The sequence below is a fragment of the Sapajus apella genome, unplaced genomic scaffold, assembly GCF_009761245.1.
Source record: "Sapajus apella isolate SASKATOON/1434 unplaced genomic scaffold, GSC_monkey_1.0 scaffold73, whole genome shotgun sequence".
Lineage (NCBI taxonomy): Eukaryota > Metazoa > Chordata > Mammalia > Primates > Cebidae > Sapajus > Sapajus apella.
In genome coordinates, this window is record NW_022437013.1 from 8,051,691 (window position 1) to 8,071,068 (window position 19,378).

The 19,378-nt window shown below is 37.4% G+C and overlaps 2 protein-coding genes across 2 annotated transcripts in view; one reads left to right on the plus strand and one right to left on the minus strand.

The window, feature by feature from the left end:
- DNAAF6 (dynein axonemal assembly factor 6) overlaps positions 1-7,493 on the minus strand; it is a 39,495-nt gene extending 32,002 nt beyond the window's left edge. Inside the window, exon 1 of the mRNA XM_032250967.1 lies at positions 7,393-7,493. The gene's annotated coding sequence lies outside the window, so the exon portion shown is untranslated. The remainder of the gene's footprint in view (positions 1-7,392) is intronic.
- Positions 7,494-7,610: 117 nt separating this feature from the next.
- The window catches only part of NUP62CL (nucleoporin 62 C-terminal like), a 67,339-nt gene continuing 55,571 nt past the window's right edge, over positions 7,611-19,378 (plus strand). Inside the window, exon 1 of the mRNA XM_032250909.1 lies at positions 7,611-7,826. The gene's annotated coding sequence lies outside the window, so the exon portion shown is untranslated. The remainder of the gene's footprint in view (positions 7,827-19,378) is intronic.

Sequence of the window (19,378 nt, forward strand, 5' to 3'; positions counted from 1 at the left end):
TCGCTGTTTAGGCTGTGTATTCCACTTAGTGAACTGAAAAATATGTTGTTTGAGAGATATGCCCTGATGATCTGTACTCATTTCACTTTTTTTTTTGCCTCAGGCAGAACTGTACCTTCTGCTTTATTTCAATTCTTAATTAACCCTTGATGATACCTAGCATTATATTGCCATTTGAGAGCTCCAATGGGTTAGTTCATTGACTTTCAATGAAAAATTGCTTTTCTGATTATTATAGTGATATATATATATATATAATGTATATGTCTATTGTGGGCTTTTTAGGAAATATTACATTAAACGTAGAAATAAGAAAAGTATAATATCTATAATCCTACCATCCAGACAGCAGTCTTTTTAATAATCTCTGCTGTTATATTTGGAGTAGGAAGTTCAGGATCCTTAAAAATGTTAGCAGTGTCAGACATTAATGAATAACCTTAACAAAGACTGTAGAATTAGGCCTATTGTTAGTGATTTGGGCATAAATATAATAGGAATCTTTTTTTTTACACTTCTGTTGACATTTTGAAAACATTGTCATAAAACTAACCCATGGGAAACATTTCTTTAGTACTTTCATTAAATGATCCCTAAAGTTTTTACATTGTGCCTAGAACAGTAATACAAAAGGATTCTCAAATGTGTGCTGGTACACGTGCCAAAATCAAACTGCATGCAGATAGTGTTTTACAAATCTTCTGTTTTTTAAATTATGTTTTGCCATTATTTTGACTTTTTTTAAAAAATAGAAAACTGATCCTAATATCTACCAAAGACACTCAGCATATGCTATTATTAGTTCCTTAAAAGTTTCATTTTGCTGGGTATGACTATCATATCTAATAATGATGTGGAATAAGTTAATGATAAAACTCATTACATTGGAAAGTGATCCTAATATCTACCAAAGACATGAAACAAATATTTAATTGTCCCGTACCTGCAGCATAGAGGCAATATATCATAGTAGTTAGAAGTAGGGGCTCTGGAGTCACACTGCTTGAATTTATATCCATCATTTACTTTCTTAGCACTATGACATTGAGTATATTATTTAAACTCCCATTATCTAATTTTCTTTATCTATAAAATGGGGATAATATTAGTGTATATCTTTTAGGGTTGTTACAAGTATTAAGTAGGTTAATACATGTAAAAGAGCTTGGAACTGTGCCTGGCACAAAATAAGCACTCAACATATGCTGACTACTATTACTTCTTTAAAAGTGTCATTTTGCTGGGTATGACTATCATGTCTAATAATGATGTGGAATAAGTTAATGATAAAACTCATTACATTGGAAAATCATTAAATTGGAAAAGTGAAATAAAAGGTAATAAAACAATCTCTCACAGTATGGTCTGGTAGTCTGCTATGGAGATGAATAATTGACACAAATTTAACAAAGAGGCTCCTGTTTATATTTTTAAATTCCTAGTTGATTATGTGTTCATTAAATATTTACCTAATGTTAAAAGCAAAATTTATTGTAACATTTCAGTCTTTGACAGTGAACGGAAAAAATGCATCCAGGTATCTGATGCAATGACATAATTGGTATTTTGAGTTGAGCAGGTACAAATGAGACATTTAAAAAACAAATATAGCAGAAATTGTTTATTATACCAGTATTACATACTTTATAAAATTGTCGTGATGATCAAATTATGCAATGCAGGTGAGTTTACTAAAATATGAAATGCTATATAAAAATATCATTATCTGACACATAGTATCGGTAGGCATGTGAAAGCTCAATGGTGGACTAATGAAAGAAGAATAAACTGGGACCACCAAAGCTAACCCATAAGAAGGTATTCTGAAGTCCCAAATATTGTGTCTGAGATAATAGAACTACAATTCATGTGGTCTTATTTGCTTGGAAGAGACATGGCAGCAGGAGTTCCTGGACATGAGCAGGGTTTCAGGGCAGAAAGGTTGAAGTCATGGTTACAGAGAGACCTATTTAGGGTGAAGAAGGACGCTGGCCTATAGAAGGTGGGGTACAGTTCTTGAGTATGATGGGCAAGTTGACGGCTAGAGATGAAGGTTCAGAATAGCACAGAACTCAAAGTTCCAGTTGGAAAAGAGAAACCAGGCTTTCTCATGTCACCTAGGTACCCACAGTGGAGGTTATGAAGGAAATGTCATGGTTCCTTTGGTACATTGGATACTGAATTTAGAAAAAACAGATTAATTCTAAATCCCTACCAGTTAGTTGGAAAGGAACTCTGGTGTGGTTCTTATTAGGTGGGAAGTAGGCCAATGTGAGCAGTGGGAAGCTATATCTGTAGATTGAATGTCTTTAATACTGGAGCTGGCACATAGTCAGCAGTTGATGAATACTGAATGAATCATGATTAAATTCATATGAATGTTATATTTCAAAATAGTCATTTTGGAAGGTTATACACTGATGTAAATTATGCTATCAATACTCAAAATATTTTGGGATTTTTCTTTTCATTTGGAATTGCCTTCATATGTATCACCAAGAAAATAGGTATCATTATGGTATCATTTGGTTTGATTACACATCAGATTTGTCACAAGTGATTTCTAGATATATTTATATATCATGTCTACTTTCAAAATATGAAGATTTTCTTCTTTGAGGATATTCAAAGAAATGTGCTAGAAGCCTCAAAGTGATTCTAAAACAGAAGTTTCAAAAACAATTTTAGCAATAGCGACAACATTAGAATAAGTAGATTAGCCTCCAAAAGTGACTACTTCAAAGGGGATGCTCCTCCTTGGAATGTGTACATTTGTTTTTGTTAAATTATTCCCAATAATTCTTAGTAACACTTTATATATCTGAAGCATATTAGGAATTAGACTTCTTAAAGTCCAATTCCAAATTATGCTGGAATAAAATGCCATAGATTTGCACTATAGCTCAATTGAAATAGAAATGTAATAATAAAATTAGCACTTTAGCCAAAATCTTTTTACCATATCAAATGTAATAATAATCTGTAAACACAAATTAATAAATCATGACAATAAAAATAAATCATGACAAGTTTGTTCGTATTGTATTTTGAGAAACAAAAGAATCACAAATATTTTGTGAATAACTAATTAAATGGTTCAATGTATCAAAAGAGAAAAATGATTTGTGAATTTTTAGAAAAAAGCATTCTAAATCAATGGAAATGAAGATTCTACTAGCTTTTCAAGAAGTCTAACGTATTAAGAATAACTTATTAAACTTTTTGAAAAACATTTATTAAAGTTCATTTGACACAAGTAGATCACATTTGAAAACTAAAACAGGAGGACTTTTTAGGAACTACAAATGAACTATTTGTAGTGAACTATGTTCACTACAATGAACTATGCAGTGTTAGTTTATAGGTATATCTTTTATTTCTAGATGTGATATACATTTAAGTTCATCCTGAGTCTGGTAATCAAGGTCCTTCAGGATATAGTCCCAATGTAATTTTCTGCCCTTCTCTCCTATTATTCTCCTGCATGTGTTCTGTATTCTGTTAAAAACTAAACTGCTTATTAAACATACTCTATAATTTCCTGCCTTTGTACCTTAGAGTGTATTCTTCCTTTTGCCTGGACTACTTGGGTAGTACAGTGTAGTGATATTTAAAAAGAAGATTCTGGCCAGGTGTGGTGGCTCACACCTGCAATCTCAGCACCTTGAGAGGCCAAGGTGAGCTCACGTGTCAGGAGTTCGAGATCAGCCTGGGCAACATGGCAAAAACCTGACTCTACAAAAAATACAAAAATTAGACAGGCGTGGTTGTGTGCCCCTGTGGTCCCAACTACTCAGGTCTGAGGCAGGAGAATCGCTTGAGTCCAAGAGACAGAAGTTGCATCAAGCTGAGATCAGGCCACTGCACTCCAGCCTGGGAGACAGAGCAAGACCCTGTCTCAAAAATAAATAAATAAAATAACAAAAATAAAAAATAAAAAATATTCTGGAGCCACACTGCCTAAAATGTTTGAATCTGGCATTGTGACTTAAATAGGCCAAGAATAAATTTAAACTAAGGAAAATTTAAGAGTTTCAGTAAAAACAAAACATATTGCTGTCTTTTATTTGAGATTTGGTTATTTAGCAAACAATTTCTTTAGGCCCTTTGTTTTTCTTTCTCTCATTCTCTTTTGCTAGACCAATGCTAATGGCAACATTTTCCAGACAGAGCCTTTGATTTTCCCACATCAACCTGAGTACTTGGGGTCTTCCTAAATAGAGGCATGATTGGACCATCTACTAGCCATAATGAGCTAAAGCAACTGACACTCCAGAACCAGCTCATTACCAAAACACTGGAGCCAGTCAGGGACTGAAAAAGTGCAACCAGGTTGGCTCCAGACCCACGGCGCTTAACATCAGTAATCTTTGGTTAAAGTCAGACTGGCTGTAAGGCTGGGAACATGCTTTCTATTTTATTTGCCTCCATCCACAGTATCAGTAAAGATGGCCTTTTGACTTCAGTTAATTGTGGAAAAGCCTAGGTTAAATTAGCGAAAACTCTGAATTACAGACTATTCAAATAGATAATATATTTTATTAAATCAAATATATATGGCAAATAAAATCAGGGTGGTAAAGAATCACCAAGCAGGGCCGGGTGAGGTGGCTCACACCTGTAATCCCAGCACTTTGGGAGATCGAGGCAGGCAAATCACCTGAGGTCAGGAGTTCAATACTAGCCTGGCCAACATGGTGAAACTCTGTCTCTACTAAAAGATACAAAAATTAGCCAGGTGTGGTGGCTGTAATCCCAGCTACTTGGGAGGCTGAAGCTGGAGAATTGATTAAACTTGGGAAGTGGAGATTGCAGTGAGCTAAGATTGCACCACTGCATTCCAGCCTGGGCAACAAAGAGAAACTCCATCTCAAAAAAGAAAAAAAAAAAAAAAAGAATCATCAAGCAATCTTTTTGGAACTTAAGTAAATAGACATATCTCTATGTAAAATATTGCCTTTAAAATAATGATTTCAAAGCACAGAAAATTTATTCTCTAAATAAATTTGGCATTTCTTCTGCAATTTTATTTTTATTTATTTTTCCTTTTGTCTTTTCAATCAGCTTTCCTAGATTGAAGCAACTTTATTTATATAGTGCTTATTTAGCAACTCCTCCATTAAAATTCTTCTGAAAACACAAAAGTGACATCATCTCTGCCTATGTCTGAATTAAATTATATAATTGCTTTCTGTTTTGCATTTTTGATAACTATAGTTATCAACGATTTCTCACCTATTAAAATTAATTCATTTTGAGTGTATCTTTACAATACCAAGAATAGTTTCTTTTTCAGGTGTCTAACTTTCACCGCCATCAAATGTACTAACTCCTAAGTAACTACGAGAGCTTAAGAGTTTTCATTTCCAATTAAAAATATATTTAACGAAAGATGCTTTTGGAAAGTACGTGGAATCTTTCATAGACAAAGAAGTCAAGAAATTAAATTAATTATTGGTTATTAAATCAAAAAGTGTCATTTGGCAGGGCACAGCGGTGCACGCCTGTAATCCTAGTACCTTGGGAGGCTGAGGCTGGTGGATCGCTTGAGGTCAGGACTTTGAGACCAGCTAGCCAACATGGTGAAACCCCATCTCTACTGAAAATACAAAAATTAGCCTGGAGTGGTGGTGCACGCCTGCAATCCCAGCTCCTTGGGTGGCTGAGGCACAAGAGTTGCTTGAACCCAGGAGGCGGAGGTTGCAGTCAGCTGAGACCGCCCCACTGCATTCTAGCCTGAGTGACAGAGCGAGACACTGTCTCAAAAAAATTTTTTTTATTTAATATTTTCTCTATTTTAGTCATTTATTCATAAGGAGTCTGTACCTTCCCAATAATTTTTGAAAAGTGAGGGTTTTTTTTTCTTTTCCTTTTTTTTTTTGTCCTTTTTTTTTTTTGAGACAGGGTTTTACTGTGACACCCTGTCTCAAAAAAAAAAGGACTGCAATGGTGCGATCTTGGCTCTTGCAGCCTCGACCTCCCTGGCTCAAGTGATCTTTCTACCTCAGCCTCCCAAGTAGCTGGGACTATAGGCTGTGCCACTACACCTGGCTAATTTTTGTACTGTTTGTAGAGATGGGGTTTCACTGTGTTGCCTAGATGGGTCTCGAACTCCTGAGCTCAAGCAATCCACCCACTTAGGACTCTCAAAGTGCTGAGATTGCAGAAAAATGAGTTTTTATATGGAGAGGCAAATCCTTAGTTTCTATAGTACCCATCCTGAGTTATCCAATGCTCTATAGTACATTTCTCACAAACTTAATACACTTAATATTTTCTCTTTATCTATCTCAAGTCTCATACTCCATCTCATACACCACCACACCCAGCTAATTTTTGCATTTTTAGTAGAGACCGGGTTTCGCCGTGTTGTCCAGGCTGGTCTCGAACTCCTGACCTCAAGTGATCTGCCTGTCTTGGCCTCCCAAAGCACTGGGATTACAGACGGGAGCCACTGCGCTCAGCCCGGCAAATTTGCTCTCTGTGATTTGAAATTTTCTCCCCGAGTCTTATTTTTTTTTCATTTCTTCAGGAAATACAGTCTCTGTTCTGAATCTTTATCACAAGAAGCTCTTAAGGAGTAATGACTCCTCCCTCTCTGATCAAACTAGGTTCTCTCCCTTCACTCAGATTTAATTTTTTTGGTCACACTTCCTCACCTTTTGACAGTTACAGTAAAACGACGTATAATACTTACTCTCCCAATCAGCCCTTGGAGAGTAGCAGGTTTTGTAGGTACAAGTAGTATCTGCACGCTACACTGTGACCCACCAAGTGAGGGTCTGACCACTTCTCACTCCCAAGCTTATCTAACCAAGCAACACCGGAACCCTCAGGTCACAGCGTTCGAGCTGTCGCACAAAGGACATTGTTCACATAGTTGAGTGCTGGGGCCATTTTATTTTCAGTCTTAAATGTTATATTCCCTATAAAATATTTTCTAACCAAGGCATGCTAGGCCAGGATAAATCGTGCCTGCACATATAAAACAGAAGGGGTCAGTGGCTGCTCCAGTTTGGAGCACCCAAGTTCTCCTATAAGAAAATATGGTTTACATTTCCTAATTAGTCATTATTAATGGGAAGGGAGAATCAATAAGTGCATGCGAAGGTTGAGAGAAGACCATTTGGAAACCGTCAGATGTTCATTTTGGCTTTCTGGCACCCACGTCTCACTCACACCCTGAAAAAGCGAGCTTTGTTAAAGCACAGTTCTGCTTCTAGAGTTTAGGATAGCAGGATTTAGGGAACTGGTGTTCTCTACCTTGCCCAACTTGTGGCTTTTTGGGTATCTCTCAGAGTTATAAATATCTAGAGTTCTCCCTAGTTTTTCTGATAGCCACGGCATCTGAGGACCCTGTCTGTCCCCCTCCTGAGGTTCGAGTTTCCTCACCTTTGTTCAGTTTTCGGGTCTCTGGATAGGCTCCGAAAATAGACTGTGGAGAGTGCGGCGTCTATCTGTTGCTAGGGTAACAACTTTGTTTTGCCGCCCCCACCCCCCCCCCCCCCTCCCCCCCGCCACCCTCCGGGTTCCCGCTTGACTTTCCTGGCCAATCATAAAAGAGTCTCATCTGAGACAGCCCTAGAATAGACCAATCCGAGCGCGTCCAGGTCAGGGTCACTGGTGGCCCTTTCTAGTTAACCAGGTCGACCCCATTTAAGCCTCAGTCTAGGTTAGCTTCACTTCAGCGGGAACCTACTCGCAGAGGAGACCGGTTCTTTCCGGCTCGAGCAGGTCCGGACCCGCCCCTCTGGCGGCTACGCAGTCTCGGAGGCCCGCCCGCTTAGTTCAGGGCCAGACAGCCAGCGGCGGTGGGTACCACTAAGGTAAGGTTGTGGGGTTTTCGTTTGTCCCGGTCGGCAGCAGGCTTCACTCTCTTTTACGCATTTCCCGCGCGTGAATTCCAGATCTGAGACTCGATCTCCAGCCGCTCTGGAGAGGCGGGGGCAGAAGGGTAGGGTCAGTGGGCCGGGGGTTGAGAAGGTTCTGCTAAGATCCTCCACGCCCCCCCCTTCAACGTCTCCCCCACGCGACAAAAACGCCTGTTGTGCTTCCGTCCCGTCTTGGCGCGTGCGATCATGTGTTTGTATGTGTGCAGGTGGGATCGCGCTTTTTATTCTCCGCTGTGGGCAAGCCTTCCGGGCTCCAAGTCTCCAGGGGAGCATCTGGTCAACTGCCACAAGAATCTTGCGGGCCACTGGCTTGAGCTACGCGTTGCTCCCACTCTAGGGAGAATCGCAGCTCCGGGAGCTCTGCTTTTCCCGCCTTGGAGTGAAGAAAAGCAGGCGTGTCGCTAGCTTGCCACTGCTAGGGAATCTGGTTGTCTTAAGTTCACTTAGAGATAGAGTTGTTACCCTAGTTTTGCATAAATTCCGTGGCTTGGTTTTAAACAAACGGTCGGGGGAGTGGCGTAATAAATATTTGGAGTATTCAGGACTGATGAGCCATGATCAATAGTGACCCCACAGAAGGTTTTAATGAATGATTACTGTTGGTTATTCAGTGATTGGAATTTGATTATGAATGAACTAAACTGCTTCCCTTCATTCTATATATCACACGTTTCTTAACGTTCATCCCAACTGGCATAGGGGATAGTGAAGTTTGATTAATTTGTCCATTCTACTTCTTATTATCTACGGTAAACAAAAAGTGAGGATAGAATTAGGTTATTGGCTAAAGTAACATTAGTGGCCTTTTGACCAAATTACCAATACCTTAATTCCCCTTTTTACTGTGAATGATCAGAGTTTGGGTGTCTTGCATTTTGTTAATCCTCTAGATACTTGTGGAGCTTAAATTACAGATATTATGCCATCTCCTCTTTCTTTTTTGTTTTTATTCTGCCTCATTGTGCATTATTCTAAGTCTGTAATGCTTAGCGGTGTTTTTCAGACCTTTTGACTGTGACCAACAGTAAGAAATAAATTTTATATTATGACCTAGTACACACATAGGCAATATATAACCGACAACCGTTTTTGCAGAAACACTTAACACTACCTGCAATATATTCTGATAATTTCCATTCCATTTTAAAAAATGTACACCACAACCTTCTAATGATTTGTCACTACACCTTTAGTTTTCAAACTTGCATGTGCACTTAGAGAATTTATTTAAAATTCAGATTGCCCTGGCTCCTTCCAGAAACTGGGTCTGTGGTCTAGTGGGACCCAGGAAGATATGCAATATAGCATATATGAAATACTTGGTACAGTGTCAGGTGCACAGGTGTTCTGCGAATATTAGTTTTCTTTTGGGGGAACAAATGTTATATGTCTTTAAGGATATAATCATCTCTTCCAGGTTTCACCTGGCAAAGTGGAGTACAATACCAAGAACTGTTTTCCCCAGGTAGAGGAAGTAGGGAGATGGGGAATGGGTCCAGGATCTGAGATTAACCTTTAAGCAGTTGGCATCCCTGAGCAATGTCAGAAATACAGAAGCTTAGAGGTTGAGGAACCTAAGGATGAGAGAGGTTCTGTGACTTTCCCAGGGTTGTGCTGTCAGTAAGTAGATGTTAGAGACTAGAAGTCACTTGCTTAAGTCTAAATATTCTTGTCCATTCTGCCTTGATAGCAGCCTCAATCTAGAGGCAGTACTGTAGTTGAAACAGAAAGAAAGCTTCCCTGACTTGCCTATCCCAAAGCAGAGATAACTGAAATTGGCTCCTAGTTTGGTTTTAAAGTAATGAAACTTGAGAGATCTAAAATATTTTTTTAAAATACACCAAAAGGTTTCTGTGGGTTTATAGCTATGGAAAGGATACAGTTTAGTTAATTCTTTTATAATATATAGAGTATTTTAAAACACTGGTTAAATAATTTATTAATGCAACATTGAAATAAATAAAAGATGAAAAATCTCACTTAATTCTGCTACCATAATATAACTGATAATTCTGTTCCCCTCCTATCTTTATTCATATGTACCCATGTTTTTACATGATTGTGATCCTTGTGTATATACTTTTTTGTTATTTTTATTTAATACTGTTTTGGGAATTTTTTTCTATGTTGTGATAGTCTTTATATTTTGCATTAACAGCAGCTTAATATTTTGTAGAGTGAGTTGGCTGTAATTTACTTAGCCTAACTAACCAACAACAGAAGATAAGACACTATGTGTGCTTTGAAAAGGGAGATGTAGCCAGGTGTGGTGGCTCACACCTGTAATCCCAATACTTTGGGAGGCTGAGGCGGGAGAATCACTTGAACCCAGGAGTTCAAGACCAGCCTGGGTATAGGAGCCCCCATCTCTATAAACCTTTTTTTTTTTTTTTTTTAAATTAGCCAGGCATGGTGGTACCTGCCTATGGTCCCAGCTACTCAGGAGGATGAGGTGGGAGGATCGCTTGAGCATGGGAGGTTGAGGCTGCAGTGAGCTGTGATCACTCCACTGCATTCCAGCCTGGGTGACAGAACAAAACTCTGTCTCAAAAAAAGAAAAAAGAAAAAAAAAAAGAGTAAAGGAAGATGTGCTAATATAGTTATTCCATGTTATTAAAATAACACTGTGAAGTCTTGGGTTATTTAAATCATTTCTACAACTTATGTCTTACAGTGAGCTCAATAGGAATCCTAACAGGAAGGCCAGATCTAGATCTGGACCTTAGCTGGGAGTTTGTGCCCCTCTTGGATGTATGAATTTGATAATCAAGATTTCTATGTGCTAGAGCAGGCAGTGATCAGCCCTGGTGTCCTTTATAGATATGAGTTAGGTTGAATGTACAATTTTTTTTTTTTTTGAGACAGGGTCTGCTCTGTCACCCCAGCTGGAGTGCAGTCGTATGATCACAGCTCACTACAGCCTCAATCTCTGGGGCTACAAGTAGCTGGGACTATAGGCACTTTTTTTTTTTTCTTTTGGTGGGAACTGGGTTATTTTATTTTTTGGTGGGGACTGGGTTTCACCACATTACCCAGGCTGGTCTCAAACTCCTGGGCTCAAGCAATCCACCTGCCTCAGCCTCCCAAAGTGCCGGGATTGCAGGCATGAGCCATTGGGCCCAGCTGTCAATATTCTATTTTTTTTTTAAAGACAGTCAAGTGAAGCAATGGGAGTGGAGAAGGAACAAAGAAATCTTTGTTATTACTTTAAAGATATACATGAAAAGTAGCACCTTCACATAGGTTCAAGTACCATAGTAACACTCATATCGATTAGCTTTATTAATATCGTTTTCAAATATTATATTAGTGTGTATTAATTTATAATTTAAACAATTTTTAATAAAGCAGTCAATTAAGTTGGCTAGGAGAATAAAAGCTATAATTAGTCTATATTAGCACATCTCCATTTTCAAAGCACACATATTGTCTTATTTTCTGTCATTCTAAAACATTACTTCTTTAAAATTATGAAATCTTTCAAACAGAAAAATAGACTTATGCGCCATCATCTATGTATCTACTAAAGATTTAACAATTGTTAGAATTTTGCCACATTTTCTTTAAGGTGTTGATCTTTTTAAAGAACTGAAACATTTCAGCTGTCTCTTTATGCCCCTCCTCAATCTCATTTCCTTCCCATCCTAGAGATAATTACTTTTCCAAAGTTAGTATATATTTTTTGAATGTATATTTATAAGTGTCCTGAAATGCAGCCATAAATGATTTGTGATATATTGTTTTGTGTGTCTTTAATATTTACATCAATGGTATTATTTATTCTTCTGCAGCTTTTTTTCTTTTTCGAGACAGGGTCTTACTCTGCTGTCCAGGCTGAAGTGCAGCAGTGGGATCTTGGCTCACTGCAACCTCCGCCTCCTGGGCCCAAGTGCTCCTCCCATCTCAGCCTCTGGAGTAGGTGGGACTACAGGTCTACTGGTGCGCACCACCATACTTAGTTAATTTTTATTTTTATTTTTATTTTTATTTATTTATTTTTTTGAGACAGAGTTTCGCTCTTGTTACCCAGGCTGGAGTGCAATGGCACGATCTCGGCTCACCGCAACCTCCGCCTCCTGGGTTCAGGCAATTCTCCTGCCTCAGCCTCCTGAGTAGCTGGGATTACAGGCACGCACCGCCATGCCCAGCTAATTTTTTGTAGTTTTAGTAGAGACGGGGTTTCACCGTGTTGACCAGGTTGGTCTCGATCTCTTGACCTCGTGATCCACCCGCCTCGGCCTCCCAAAGTGCTGGGATTACAGGCATGAGCCACCGCGCCCGGCCCACTTAGTTAATTTTTAAATCTTTTGTAGAGACAGTGTCTCACTATGTTGCCCAGGCTGGTCTTGAACTTCTGGACTCAAGTGATCCTCATGCCTCAGCCTTCCAAAGTGCTGGGATTACAGGTATGGGCCACTGCACTTGGCCCTGCAACATTTTTTTGGTCAGCAGTGATTTTGAGATTTTTAAATGCAAATAAAGTCATCTTTTATTGCTTTATAGTATTCCAATATATAACTATATCACTTTTTAAAAAAAATCTCGATTCCCTTATTGGTGTTGGACATTTAGGTTGTTTTAAATATACAGATATAATTCATATAAACCATGGAAATATTGTTATGATTCCACTTGCATCAGGTACCTAGAATAGAGTAACTCACAGAGACAGAAAGTAAAGTAGAGGTTACCAGGGGCTGGAGGAGGGAGGAAAAGGGAATTAGTGTTCAGTGGGTACAGAGTTTCTGTTGAGAATGATGAAAAGAATTTTGTCAATAGATAGTTGTGACAGTTGAATAACATTGTGAATGTACCTAGTATTACCAAAATCGTATACTTTAAAGTGGGTAAAATGGCAAATATTATATGTATTTTACCACAATTAAAAAATTAGAAACATAAGAATTATGCATATTTTTTCAGAATTATGTGTATAATAGCTTTATTTTCTGTGGAGTGAGGCCATGAAAAAAGTGAACATTTCTACTAAAAAATAAGCTTTAAGTTATATTAGCCAGATCTGTTTTTCCTTGTAAATAATAGTTTTTGAGATCTTTACATGACAACTTTTCTTACTTGCATGTTTGTAAAAGGCTTTTATGATTATCATTCTTCAGAATTCTCCAGTTTCTTGTTTTTTGAGGTTTTTTTCTTTACTTCTCCAAAGTTTTAGGGAACAGTCTTATAAATATGGGCATACCTTTGAGGCTGTCTTTCTCATTTGACTGCTATTCACTAGTTTCCTAAGTTAGTTCTTTCAAATGTTTTACTCTCTTTCCTCCCCTCACCTACCCTCTCCTAATCCCGGCCCTCCCTTGGATCCCTTCACCACTTTTCCAAGCAGCCATACCTCTTCCTGGGTATTTCTGCTCTTCATGCCTACACATACACTCTGTCCTCCCTTGGGTCCTTCATAGCTCCTCCAAGATTCTCCCTCTTTTGATTCTTTCTGCCTTTGGTCCCACCCCACTACTGGTTTTTCCTTTTCCGATTTTATAACTGCTAAAATCTCTCACTGAAAATGAGCAATTTACAGTTTTGGCAATTTACAGTCTTTGGCAATATCACACTTTTAACATTTGAAGAATTGATCCTCATTTTGGGATTAAAAAAAAAAAAAAACCTTTTTCTAGGTCTTAAATTTAGATTCTGACCTTAAGGCTTTGAGAAGCTATAGTATGAAGCAGGGAAAGAAGAACTTAATGTGAAAGATAATCAGCAAGTTATACTGCTTAAGATGTTTAATATGAACTCAAAACCAATGCACCATTTTCAGAAGTCCTATATTTTGTTTTGTCATAAGATGATTACCATTTGAAATTTGATCCCTCTATTTCCTTCAAAATGCCTGTGTTAACTTCACCTCTCCCTAACAATTTCTCTCTGGGAACAGAAACATTTAGAGTAAGACATTAGTAATTCAGTTTTTATTTCCAGAGTTGGCATCCATAACTATTACTGACAAATAAGGTCATTACTGTGCTTTGAGGTTTAGGTTTTTCTACTTTATTCTTGAGTACTTTTTCTGGAAGACTTTATATCTTGGTGGAACAAGGGGTTTCTTCCGTGAATTTGTACTTCCTTTGCATTTCTGCCTCTCTAATTAATGATGTGTTAAAAAACCATATGCATTGTCAGAGGTTGCTATTTGTAAAAATGGTTTTATAACATGACTAATCATATTATGTGAATTTTCGGGCCAGATCTGTCAGTCATGATGTTCTTGAGAAGGTTCAGTGCATTCGTGGAACTTGATGGTTGTCAAGTAACTAAGCAGTTTAGGGAAAATGTTGCCTCTAAGGAAGAATAGTCTATTTGCTTCCAAGAAACTAGGAATACTTTTTAATAAATTGTATGGCTAAGCTTCTGTGCTGTTCACCTCTTGACAGTCATTTCTCAAAGTAAATGTAGGGAAATGAATGATTACTCTCAAAATCATTTATACTTTGTGAGACAGAAATCCTTAAACATTATGCTGAAATGGCTTACAATAGGTACTCGGGCTTGAACTGATTTTGTTTCTCCCTTTTGACACACAGTAGATTTATCTTTCTAATGATGTGTTGCTTAAGCTAGTATTAAAATAGAAGAATTTTGTCCAGTTCCTTCACTTACTAGTTGCTTGACTCCAGGAAAGTTAGTGTCTCAGAGCCTCTGTTTCCTCAGCTATAGAATGGAGATCAAAATACCTTTTTGGTTTGTCGTTAGGTAATGAAGGTAAGGGATTTCACTTTCAATAAGTGCTTTCTTTTATCTTTTCCCCTTTATATTACATAAGAGAGTCTAGAACTTGAGTGGTAAAGTGGCGTGTCCTGAAATGACCTACCATCAGTTATTGATTCTAGATCAGGTTTCCCACTACTGAGAACATTCCCGGAATCAATAAATAACAGTAGGTAGTACACAGACCAGATAATTTGCATGCCGATACATGAGATAGATGAATAGTAATCTTTTAAAATTATAGTTTGAAATCCAGTTTATGGTCACTCTCTGGGCCAGCTGATAGTGCTCTATAATTATCTTTGATTTGCCAATTCTATACCAGCAGTGAGGATAACCCCAGCATTATATTTTGGAAAGCTTGCATATAGCACTTTATATAAAATTAAATTAGACCAAGGTAATATATGTGAATAGTTTTTTGCAAACTTATTTTTAAAATGATATTTTGGTTATTCATTTAATGGAACTTCCAGAATTTTAGAAGTGAAGAAACTGAGCCTCCAATACATTTAAATGACTAGACAGTCTGATGGGCATCAACACTCATTCAGTTGTTTTCTTTCTCTCCAGCCATTTAGTTAATTCAGTAAGCCCCATTTAGATTGGACTGCCAGGTACAGAACATTCTGCTCATTTCTAGTAGCCCTTCAAATGAGCTCTAATGATTTTTGGAGGCCTTTATCATCTAGTATTTCTTTCTTTGAATACATGTGCTTGCATTGAGTCATCTAAGAGACTGTAAGCTGGGGCTCAACTTACAAAGCTGTAGTTTTGTCAGCTTTGAGCCCCTGTAGCTAGGCAGTGTGGATAAGGAGAGGTCACTTAGAAGAGGAAGAGAGGTTGTCTGGAGAAACCCAACAAGGCAGAGATAGAGTATTCCTGTTGATTGCCACAGATAGGGAGTACAGACTTGTTTCCCATTTTTTAATAATGATATGCATAGGGAAGCTAAAGTGTGCCAAGTTCCTATTTGTTAAAAAAGGATAGGAAATGCTGATTAATTTTGGACTTTGTTTTAAAAAATATGAATTTAAGTCTATGTTAAAAGAAATAATTCAAGAGAATGTGTACAAATTAATATATTTAGAATATGTAACTTCCAAGCCTGGGAAAAATTAAGAGAATAAAGAAAATTTCATCAATCCAAATATGCAGAAAAAGATAAAAGATATATAGAATATGGCAAATAAAAAACACAAAGTAAGATGGAAGAAAAATTCAATAGTGTGAATAGTCACAATAAATGTAAGTAAGTTAAACTTACTGAGAGACTGTCAGATTGGATTTAAAATATTTCAGCTATGCTACTTACAAATACCATATTTAAAATGACACAGAAAGGTTGAAAACAAGGGAATAGAAGAAGATACACTAGGCCAATACCAACCTAAAGAAAAATGGTAAGGCAACATCAGTGTCAGACAAAATATGATTTAAGGCAGTTTAATAATAATAACATACTTCACACTGATGAAAGGAAGAAAATCTACCAAGATTCTATTGACTGTGTACTCCATATAGGCCCCTAACAATATAGTCTTGAAATATATAAAGGAGGCCGGGTGTGGTGGCTCATACCTGTAATCCCAGCACTTTGGGAGGCCAAGGCGGGTGGATCACCTGAGGTCAGGAGTTTGAGACCAGCCTGATCAACATGGTGAAACCCTGTCTCTACTAAAAATACAAAAACCAATTAGCCGAGTGTGGTGGTGCATGCCTGTAATCCCAGCTACTTGGGAGGCTGAGGCAGGAGAATCACTTGAACCTGGGAGGTAGAGGTTGCAGTGAGCGGAGATCATGCCATTGCACTCCAGCCTGGACAATAAGAGTGAAACTCTGTCTCAAAAAGAAAAAAAAAAAAAGAAAGAAATATATAAAGGAAAAATCAATGGGATTATAGGCAGAAATTGACAATTCATAATAATTGGAGGCTTTTAAACACCTTTGTCAGAAACTGGTCAAGCAAAATAGATTAAAAAATAAAAAAGCTGAGGATATGAAAGATTTAAGAGCTAAATGAGATGGAAGGGCAAGAAACTTTAATTCCAAATTTTTAGTGGCAAAAATGTACTTTTAGTCCAAAAAGTGATTTTTTATTTTATTTCTCAAATTTCTAAGGCAGAAAAAATTAAAGGTATGTGCTACATGTAATAGGAAGATTCTTAAATTATTTCCAAAAGAATAGAAATTCTGTAAATGCAAGGGCATAGGAAAAAATTCCACCTTTTGATGGCTACCAGAAAATTTTTTTTTGTCTGCAACATAGCATTGATGACAATACCTAAATCTGGAAGTGTTTTTCAATTTCTGTTACAATGTAAACAACCACCATGGTTTGACAACAATAAATTTTTCTACCAGTATTTATATTATCATGTACATTAAAGCATAATCCATAAATAATTATACATTATAAAACATTATATTATTATAATTTATAACAACATAGCCCTTGTAACCTCAGAATAGTCGTATACACTTGGGAATATAAAACTAAATACGGCAAATGCTCTTATTCTAAGTTAATAATGCCTCCCTTTCTGTGCCTTCCAAGATTGAGTTATTACAGTTGAAATCACCATTTGGAGCTCACTTTTAAAAAGTTTTAAGATGTGTGTAAGACTTAAAAACAAGCATGTTGTAACTTACACATTTCAGATAAATGTTATCCTTCAGAGTTACTCTGGGGAAAGTTTTCTCTTATACCCATGACACCAAACAGTATTCAAGATGCTCTATCTCAGCTACTTAAAGAGGTACGTTTTTTTCATATCTTAACATCTCTGAAATGGAAACGAGTCTAACAGTTGAATGGTGTCTTTTTGGCCAGGTGGCAGTTGTGACATGATAGTTGTCACTGCATGCACAGATAATATCAAAATCTTTAGGATCAAAACTTTCATAATGGATGACTGGAGTGAAAAATCTCTGAGACAATGGAGAATCACCTTTAACTTAGAAAATAGTGGTTGTGGGGAGAGAATGAAGGAGATAGTAAATCAGATTTAGTTATCAATATGCTGAAATGGGAGACAAAAGGAAGCTGGTGTACATATTTGCAAAGCTGACTTAAGAGTATAGCAAAAATGGCTTTTAGCTCTCTTATTAAGTTCTTTTTAAAAATGCTGCTTTAACAGTGGTCCTGGTAGCATAGAAGATGTTAAGAAATTTGAGTTGACAATTGGGGCTGGGTGTGGTGGCTCATGCTTGTAATCCCAACACTTTGGGAGGCTGAGGTGGGTGGATCATCTGAGGTCAGGAGTTCGAGACCAGCCTAGCCAACATGGTGAAACCCAGTCTCTACTAAAAATACAAAAATTAGCCAGGCATGGTGGCACACGCCTGTAGTCCCAGCTACTTCGGAGACTGAGGCAGGAGAATTGCTTGAACCCGGGAGGTGGAGGTTGCAGTGAGCTGAGGTCGCACCACTGCACTCCAGCCTGTGTGACTGAGCGAGACTCTGTCTCAAAAAGAAAGAAAGGGAAGGAAGGAAGGAAGGAAAAATTGAACTCTGAATGTGAATTTTAGAGGTATCTTAACCAACTTACTTTGCTTATACATTTTTCTAGTATATGCATACTTGAGGAATTATAACAGGTTGATGCTTTTTTCCCCCTTCCTTTCTTAGTGGTGCATAAAGTAATGTGACTCTTAGCTTAAATGAAATATTTTTGAAACTGATTTCTTAGAATTGCCTTTCAGAGCTACTGTGTTAAAAACTAATTTTTAGTCATCTCATTTTATTAATTTTGACTGGGATAGAATGATAATTTCACAATGATTTTTCTCTTAACACTTTAAGATATTTTTCCACTGTCTTCTAACGCTTAATATTGCTAATGAAGAGCCTGCTGTCAATCTGGTTGTTGCTCCTTATTAGGTATATTTGTTTCATTTCTCTCTGGCAACTATGAGAATTTTTTCTCTATAGGGTTTCAATATACTGTATATAACGGGTGTGTGTGTGTGTATGGTGGTGAGGAGGGATTGCCTGCTTGTACTTGGTGGCTTTTTAATCTCAGAACTAATTTTTCTTCAGTTCTAGGAAATTCAGAAACTCTTTGAATACTGCCTTTGCCATTCTATTTTTTCCTTCTCTGTTCCTTCTGGATATATATGTTGGAGCTTCTCTTTCTCATCAGTTAATTTCTCTCCTGTTTCCCATCTTTTTCTTTTAATCTACCCTTTGGTTCCAGCAGATTTTTTTCTGTTCTCTCTTCTAATTTGCTATTTCTTTTTCTCTTCAACTGTGTGTAGTCTATTATTTAAATCTGTCTTTTGAGCATTTTTGTTTCTAATACTGATAGGCGTTTCTTGGATTTCCTCTTGGTTCTTTTTTCACATTCACTTAGTTTTATGGATGCTCTCTCTTTCTTGAGCTCTTTGAACATATCAGACATATATTTTGATGTGCTATTCGGATTGCACTTTTGTCCTAATTTCTTAGATAAGAATTCTCTCATTTTTTAGGTCTAAAGATGACTTCCTTAGATGTTTTCTAATTGCTGTCTCTGAATTAATCTTTGGAGGGCTTTTGTGACCATATGTGACCTAGGAAGTGGAGATGTCCCTTTTGAGTAACGTCATGGGCAACCTGCCTGGACTTTGAAGGTTTTATCAACACCTAGCCAGTTTTTATAACATCTTATCTTGAAGTTTCTACGTCACAAAGATAAATCGAATTTGAGCCATCTATGCATATACTCTGTAGCAGTTTGGGATTCTTACGTGTCTCTATGTCTTTTCCATCTTCCTGTAGA